Genomic DNA, 9,660 nt, shown 5'->3' with positions numbered 1-9,660 from the left:
GAGTCTAAAGTTATAGCTAATGAAGCTATAACCTCCGACCTAAAACTTAACATCAAACACCTTCAAGCCAAAGTTATAGCTAATGAAGCTATAACTTTAGAACTTAGAAAAGTCAAAGAACTTTTGGAAACTAAGGTCACATCTAATGAAGAAGTGATCTTAGACCAAAAGAAAGAGATAGATTCTCTTTCAAAGCAATTGAAAGAATCTAAGACCGATATGATCAACGTTAAGAAACAACACACCGATGTTGTGTTCATTCTTAATAAACGATTCCAAGACTTTCGTGACAACTTTAAAAAGGACAATGATGTAGATCACACGAAATGTCAAGAGGAAATTAAAACCCTAAAAGACCTTCTTCTACACGCTAGAAAGGTCCATGACAAGTGGGAAGGTAGCACAAAAGTCCTAAACTTCCTAACCGAACAATCTGTTAATAATATGAAGATGGGGTTAGGACATGAGTGCTACAGCCGTAGAGATCACTCTAAATGCAAATCAACACCTTCGGATTTTGATTTTAGAAAAAGGAAGTATGCTGATCTTCCTGAATATTTGATTTGCAATTACTGTGGTCATACGGGTCATATCCGAGTCAATTGTGTCAAAAAGGCTCATGATTTACGAAAAAATGCCGAACATGCCAAAATCTGTGACACGGTTTGTCGAGGATAAGGAAACTCCCACTAACGAACCTAACGAACAAAGGAACAATAAATTTCGTTGGTTCTATGACATGGCCTTTAACTACTCTAAGAAACCTAGCACTTCACAAAACCCTTGTCGACCCCAACCTAGTAAACCTATTCACAAGGGAAGTAGTCAAGAGAGACCTAGAGAAATTCCTAGACCTAGAGAAAACCCTAACCTTAGAACTCCTCCTAAGCGAAAAAAACCTAAGGTTAGAAAAATGGTCATTAAACGTGTTTGGATTCGAAAGGATTTAGTATATAGTGTAACTAATCATAAAGGACCCAACTTAGCTTGGGTACCTAAAAACTGTATCTAATCTTTTCTGCAGGAAGAAGTGAAAGAAAATAATCAGTGGTATCTTGATAGTGCATGCTCAAGACACATGACCGGAGACAAGAATCTGTTTCTTTCACTCAAACCCTTCAACGGAGGAAAAGTAACGTTCGGGGACAACAAAAAGGGAAAAGTCATTGGCGTTGTCAAAATCGGAATTTCTAAGTCTCACGCAATCAGTGATGTTTATCTCGTGGATGGTCTAAAACATAACTTGCTAAGTATATCTCAACTATGCGACAAAGGTAACAAAGTAGTGTTTCGTACTGATAGTTGTCGCATTATTACCGAAGGAACTAGCAATGTTATTCTAGAAGGCCACAGGAAAAGAAATGTTTATATGGTAGATTTAAATGCTGTGCCTACTAACTCTATTTCATGCATGAAAGTTACTCTTGACGATCCTTAATTATGGCATAAACGGTTTGGTCACATTAGCTCACTAACCTTGAACAAACTCAAGAAGTGAGACTTGGTAGAAGGATTACCCAAGATCAAGTTCGACCAAGAAAAGATGTGTGATACGTGTGCAAGGTGCAAACAAGTAAGGTCATCGTTCAAACCCAAAAGAGTAGTAAGCACAAATCAAGCCTTGGAATTGGTACACATGGATTTATGTGGACCTATGAAGGTAAGGAGTAGAGGAGGATCCAGGTACGTCTTTGTTCTTGTAGACGACTACTCAAGGTATGTATGGCCTATCTTTCTTCATTCAAAAGACGAAACTTTTGATGAATTTGATTGTCTTATGAAACGTGTTCAAAACAAATATAAGACTAATCTTGTATCTATTCGTACGGATCATGGCACCGAATTTGACAACCAAACGTTTATAGAATATTGTAGAGTTAATGGTGTAGGTCATAACTTTTCTGCACCAAGAACTCCTCAACAAAACGGTGTCGTTGAACGTATGAATAGAACTTTAGAAGATATGGCACGTACAATGCTTCTGTGTAGTGGTTTACCTCGTAATTTTTGGGCTGAAGCCATAAGTACTTCTTGCTACATCCATAATCGTGCTATGATCCGACTTATCCTCAAGAAAACCCCCTACGAACTTCTCAGAGGTCGAAAACCTAATATCTCCCATCTTCATTGCTTTGGGAGCAAGTGCTTTGTGCATAACAACGGTAAAAACCGTTTAAGCAAATTCGACCCTAGAAGTGATGAGGTGATTTTCATAGGATACTCAGATCATAGCAAGGCTTACAAAGTCTTCAATAAAAGAACTCTTTGTATTGAAGAAAGTGTCCACGTTATTTTTGATGAAGATAACGTGTTCAATAAGCCTTTACAGGATGAGGAAGAAGACTTGGATGAACCCGACTTTCGTCTTTCAAGAGACGACCCCCCCGGAATTGGAATTAGAGGATAACGAAATTGAGGGAATAAGTGATGAACTTATTCGTTCCTCAAAAGATAAAAAGGAGAAAGGCAAAGTTATAGTTGATGATACTATAACATTGACTCAAGACAAGAACTCCCAAACCAATGTTATAGATGATGTTACCGTAACATTGAATCCAAATCAAGGTATAGAGTCCGAGGTTATAATCGGCTCAAATACAACACCTGGATTGGATTCAAGGGGAACTTCCTCTAATTCAGAACCAAATGAAGTCGGGACAAGCTCAAATAACGATGAAGAACCAAGAACTTCAACAAAGTGGAAATACAAGAACTCACACCCCATGGACAATATTCTTGGGAATATTAAGAAGGGTGTTTAAAAAACACGTTCCTTAAATAACTTCTGCTCTTTCTACTCTTTCCTATCCATGATCGAACCAAAGAACATCAATGAAGCTCTAGCTGAATCAGATTGAATTATAGCTATGCAAGAAGAGCTACAACAGTTCGAAAGAAACAAAGTTTGGCATTTAGTTCCTAGACCAAAAGATCGTACAGTCATTGGAACTCGGTGGGTCTTCAGGAACAAATTAGATGATGTCGGAGTCATTGTCAGAAACAAAGCAAGATTGGTGGTCCAAGGGTATAATCAACAAGAAGGTATAGATTATAACGAGACCTTCGCACCTGTTGCTCGTCTTGAAGCTATTAGACTTCTGATAGCATTCGCCGCACACAAGAGAATGAAGCTCTTCTAGATGGACGTTAAGACGACATTCTTGAATGGTTATTTACAAGAGGAAGTCTTCGTTGAACAACCCCCTGGTTTTAAGAATATCAAATTTGAGGATCACGTGTTCAAATTGGATAAAGCCCTATATGGATTAAAACAAGCACCTAGGGCTTGGTACGATCGATTATCTAAGTTTCTACTTGACAGTGGATTTAGTAGAGGATCCGTCGACAAAACCCTATTTCTAAAAACTGAGGGTTCTGACCTTTTGGTTGTTCAAATATACGTCGATGATATCATCTTTGGATCAACCAACCGAAGCCTATGCAAATATTTTTCTGAGTTGATGACTTCCGAATTCGAAATGAGTATGATGGGAGAATTAAAATTCTTCCTAGGTCTGCAAATACAACAAACTGATGAAGGCATTAAAATCCATCAACATAAATATATCAAGGAGTTGATTCGGAAATTTGGAATGGAAAATTCACACGCTATGCCTACTCCAATGGTCGAAAACAAGAAATTGACATTGGATGAAAATGGTAAATCAGTTGATGAAACTACTTACCGTGGGATAATTGGGTCACTGTTATATTTGACCGCTAGTAGACCCGATATTATGTTTAGCGTATGCATTTGTGCGAGATATCAATCGTCTCCCAAAGAATTGCATATGACGGCCGTAAAACAAATTCTACGTTACTTGATTGGAACGGCCAACTTATACCTATGGTAATCCAATGGAGTGCAATTTTGATCTAGTCGGTTATTCCGATGCCGACTACGCAGGATGTTCTCTAGACTGAAAAAGCACGTCGGGTGTCGCCACTTTTGTCGGACCATGTATCATCACGTGGGGTTCAAAGAAACAAAAATCGGTTGCTCTCTCAACTGCTGAAGCCGAATATATTGCTGCAAGACTGGTATGTACTCAACTTTTATGGCTTAAGCAACAATTATGTGATTATGGTGTTGATGTAGGATGTATTCCTATTTTATGTGATAATACTAGTGCGATAATAATTTCTAAAAATCCCTCACAACATTCACGTACCAAGCATATTAAAATAAGACACCATTTTATACGAGACCATGTTGAGAAGGGGAATATAAAACTTGAATTTTGTAGTACTGAAAAACATTGGGCAGAAATTTTGACAAAATCATTAGCTAGAGAACGATTTGAGACTTTACGGTTGGAAATTGGTTTAATCAGTGGTACCTAAGCTTCTATATCTGTTCAATCTTTTTATGACTGACTAGTTAAGTTAAGATTGTATGACTGTGTCCGTATATTGCGTTGCATGAATAATTTCGTTTATAGAAATATTTTTATCATAAAATTCTTTTTGCTATTTAGAATTTAATTATTATACAAACTTATTCCATATCACAATAAACAAAGCACACCATATTTTTATCCTTCCAATTTACAAAAATCTTCCCAAATAAGCTCCACTATACACGGCTCATATATAAAATCTTTTTCCTAATTTGTGTCTTATCACCATAAATTCCTATACCTATCACAATACTAATTCCTAATTAAGACACTTACCATAATTGACCTCCACTTGTTAACCCTAAGCCTACACCTATATCTACCCTTTGCGTTTTACCCGTCCACCCAACCCCACTTGCATACCTTTCTTTCTCTCAAATTTTTACCATCACCACAATTCATCTCCTTTACTCAAACCATCACCATCACCTCCTTTTTCAACAATCACCATCATCATGAATCCATCTCATGTAAAAAATACCCGATCCTCAACCCGTCACCACCAAAACAGCCCCTTTCCTAACCAAACATCACCTTTACCACCACATGATCCTCACTCCATTAATTGTCCTTCACCACAACCAAACCAAAATTCGCGCCTGTTTCGTAGTCGGGACGAATCGGTGTCCGAAGGCAAAAGACGTCGTCTTTTCAAAGGTAAAAATAAAGTAGTTGTTGGTGATAGTGAAGATGTGGAGGAACCCGAGGTGATAGTTCGGAATGGTGTTGCTCGTACCTTGCTTAGGGATGCTTCAAAAGCCGCGACCAAGGAAAGGTTAAATCGTGTTCGGCTTACTCATGATGAAAGCATCTTAGTTAATCGAGTTTTGAGGTATTCCATTCATGGTGGTAGGTACTATCCGAAATCTTGGTTGGTTAGTGTTCCTGCTCTTGCTTTCTTTGTTAATTTTCTTGATTTTCAAGGGTGGAGTCACATTAGTCAGTTTTCGGGTCCTGTTTACCCAGTTGAGGTGGTTCAATTCTTTGCTAGTGTTTCAATTAAGAAACGAGTCTTGCATGCGGTTGTTAATGGCGTGGATGTGACGGTCTCTGTTTCGGATTTTTGCTCTGCTTTTTCGGTTCTCGATGAAGGAATTGAATTAAATCCGAGTCTTGAGTGGTCTAATGTTGTGAGTGAAAAGGAGTTGTTGGTAAAGAAGTATTTTGAGGAGATGACGGAGGGAGGAAATATCGTGGTTCGTCCTCTCTCGGCAAAAATCAAGTTCCTCTTGAACTTTTTATGGAACACAGTGGTGCCGAGAAGAGGAGGCTGTGATAAGGTGTCGAGTTATGAAGCTATAATGGTTTATTCTTGGTTGGAAGGTCAGAAGGTGAATTTGGGAAGTGTCGTGTTGCACCGTATAATTCAAACAAGTCTTACGGTAACTAAGAAGAAGTTGAGCACCACTATCGATTTGCCTTATGGTATGTGGGTGTCTAGATTGTTGGAAATAAAACGAGTGGTGGGGCCTGATAGTTACGGTGTTAGTGCGTGGGACTTTATGTGTGACAAGTTGATCAAGCTAATGGGTCTTGTTGTTGATGGACCCGAGTTGCTTCTTGCAAAAGATGTTGAGAAAGCCCCGGTGGATTCGGGTTTAGGAGCTATGGAGTCAAAGTTGGAGGGATTTATGAATGGTTTAATGGAGAAATTTGAAGAGCATTCGACTAATTTGGCTACGGTGTTGTCACGGGTTGGACCATCTCGGTCATTAGACTCGGGCTTGGATGCTAGTCGGGTGTACTCATGGATGGAGGAAGTAGACAAAAGGTTAGCGGGTTTTGAAAGGGAGTTGAAGGCAATTCGTGGGGAAGTGTTCCCACACGGTGATCGTCTCACTTTCCTTACGAGTCAGGGTGGTGCTTTGGTTATGCACGGGAAAGCCATGGCGGGTGATCAAGCTCTCACGTTGGAGGCCACGAAAGCTCTTTCCTTGAAAGTGCTTAACTTTTAGAGGAGCATTGGTACACTTTCTCACCGGTTCAAGCTCGTTTGACCGTCTTGATGCCTTAGAGCATCGTACTAGGCCCGACTACGTAAACCCGTATAAGACCCGTAACATTTGATCTCCCTGCCTTACCATTATTAGCCCTTACCTTAATTAGATTTCTTTTTATTTCTTTTAATGGTGTGTTTAACAAACTTCTTATTCGGCCCATTTTGGCAATGCACTTGTGGTTATGGCCCAAGTGTTTCATTAGACATGTGTTTATTCGGCCCACTTTGGCTTTAACATGTTTAATTCCTAGTTTGTATGATAATTATCTTTTGGATGCTTCTAGTCTTGCGTGTTATTACTATTTCTTATGGCGTTTTTATCTCTTGTCTCGTCTTATATTATTCTAGTCATTTTTGATTTGTTCTTAACTTTTCGATGATGTCAAGAGGGGGAAGAACGTCTATAGTAAGCATCTACCTAAGCTTGCTCCTTGTCAAGACCAATTGTCTCTTAAAGTCCTTAAGTTTCGGTTTTCGAAAAATCGTTTGGATCTTGCGTTAATCTTTATTATCAAGATAACGGTGTTATATTGAGGGGGAACTTTTTACTTAGTCACAAATTTAGGAGACTTGCCATCATCAAAAAGGGGGAATTTGTTGAACCATATAATTTATATGTTTATGTTTTGATGATGTCAAGGTATTTTATATTTTATATACTTGTTGCGTGTAATCGTTTGTTAAGTATTTTAGAACCAACCTATTACGAGCAACAAAGAAGAGTGTGACAATTGCGTAAGAAGTTCAAGCCTTCGTTCAACATCAAACGATTCAAAGATTCATTCAAGTATTATGTGAAGACGAAGTCCGTCTAAAGATTAATCAAGCTTGGATGATGACGTAGCCTATACTCAAAGATCTTCTTGAAGATTAGAATAGTATAGGTGATTATCTCATAATGGTAATCAAGAATGAGTTTCTTGATTAGTAAAGTTATAGCTTTGCAGCTATAACATTACTTATAAAAGAGCTCAATGTTATAGCTCTTCTACTATAACATTGAAATGCTGAGTTTTTATACACGACTTATAATTGTTTCGAAAATTGTAAACGTTAATTGGTAGTCTTGATGGATCAACTTATGAGTTGGACCTTGCTACTAATTAGGGTTTCTGTATAGCCTCTCTTAAAACCTAAATTCTAATTATATGTTGAGATTAGGGTTTGCACGATTCACGAAGTTTATGGGCCGTGATATTCGTGTTGCCTAGGGTATTTTAGGTTAAGATTTTATTCTATAATAAAATCTTTATATATCTTACATATCCTACTTAATATATTTATTTATGGTAAAAGATATTCTTGTTTTAGAAAATCTTATCATAATCTTAGAATTTATAGTAAAGATAATATTTGGAAAGATTATATTCTATCTTTTAGAATATTCTTTATTATCTTTTAAGGCTTTTAGGAAAGAGATAATAAGAAGATATAATTTGTTTTTATATCTTAATATTTCGGCTATTAGGGTTTGACAAAACCGTGTAGCTTACTCTTCCTTCTCTTATAAATACTTTGCTATTTACAACATAAAACAGAGACACCTTAAGCATAAAAATTGTTTTTAATTTTTACAAAGCAAACCGTGTGTTTTAAACAGAAAAACCGATTCGCTATTTTGAAAGGTCGTGTGTCATAAAACTCGCATACTCGTTCTTCATTTATCGTTATAAGATAATAGTGCTTAGTTGAATTCTTAACTTGTTCATTAACGTGAACCTTTGTTAGAATCATTAGTGCTTTCTTATTAGCGTAAGTTAGTCACTCGAGTATTTAACGGTACTCATTGAGTTACAGCTAGAGTTAGTTGTACGAGTTGGGTTAGTAAATTTGTAATCCGTAGAAAGGTACTAAATTTATTAATCGAGAATAGTGGACGTAGGTTTCGACTTGTGAAACTGAACCACTTCAAAACCCTGTGTCTCTTCGTTCTTTCGTCTGTTTCTTTTATTACGTTTACCTTCATTAGTTGATTAGTTAAAGTTTAATCAATAAACTTCAAATAATCAATTACATTAGCATAATCAAAAAAGCTTTCAAAAAGTTTTAAATCCTCAATTCCCCCCCCCCCCCCTTGAGTATTTTGGATCAATAGACTCTTCAAGCAATAATCAATAAATATCTCCATATGCTTGGCTGCATCTTCATTTGCAGCACCTCTGAATTGGTTTCTCTCAACCAAGTTGATATAAGCAGGCTTCGGTTTGAATTTTCTATCAGCTCCCGGTAATTCGAACCCCTTATATAGATTTGCAATGTGGGCTCTGAGAGATCGCTATACTCGCTTCTTCGCCATGACCGGAAATTCGGAGATGTGACTGTCTCAGCTGAAGAAGTGGAAATGGGTGATGAAGGTGGATCCTCCTCGTATAGCTCGTTCTCGTAGTAACTAGACAGAGTACTCAGCTCTTCCTCTGTCGGCAGTACTCTAGATGATCGTCTCAACTCACGCAAGGTCTTCTCAATCTCAGGATTGAAAGGTACTAATTTACCACCCTGTGACCTGCGCATAAGAAGAAACTACAAAAAGAATATGGGAATAGTTTAAGGAACGAATGTCCCTTAAACTAAGAAACAGACTAAAAATAAAACCACTAAAAATTAGAACAATTGCCTCCCCGGCAACGGCGCCAAAATTTGATACCCGTCGTTGTGAGTACCAAAGATAAAATTTATAATCCAACTACAACTATAGACAGTGGTAGCAGGGTCGAACCATAGAGAGGCGAATGTAATTAATAATTGTCTAAATTTAGTCCTAAGGTAACAGTGTGTGGGGGTTTGATTTGAATTGGTCTATAGCTAAAGACAATACAACAAAGTAAACTAAATAAACGGATGAAAATATATATAAAAGGGGTACTATGATGGTCGGTTCACTATAGTTTCGGCGGCATCATACTAAGTAGGTCTAAATAAAACACATAAGGCGGGAAAACAAGAGGTCCTCTCGGTCCACTCTTAACAAGTAGCATCTTTCGACCTCGCTACGGGTCCCTAATATCACTAGTACTGACTCGCGTCCTGAAAAGTGACTAAAAACCTAAACTTTACCTACCTTTCGATCTCAGCATAGTTTAGTCATTTTAATTGGTGGTCAATCAACCTTCCCTATCTTTCGATCTAATGGGTCAGTCATTTCCTAAACATTCAACTAGTCGCGTGCACTCGATTCGTCAAATATAGAATTTAAAGCAATTAAAACGAAGAAATTCCTCACGTGGCCAGTCGATCGACCAGGTATGGCGGTCGATCGACTGA

The sequence above is a fragment of the Silene latifolia genome, chromosome 4 (genome assembly GCF_048544455.1).
Source record: "Silene latifolia isolate original U9 population chromosome 4, ASM4854445v1, whole genome shotgun sequence".
NCBI lineage: Eukaryota > Viridiplantae > Streptophyta > Magnoliopsida > Caryophyllales > Caryophyllaceae > Silene > Silene latifolia.
Note: the sequence above shows the minus strand (reverse complement) of the source record.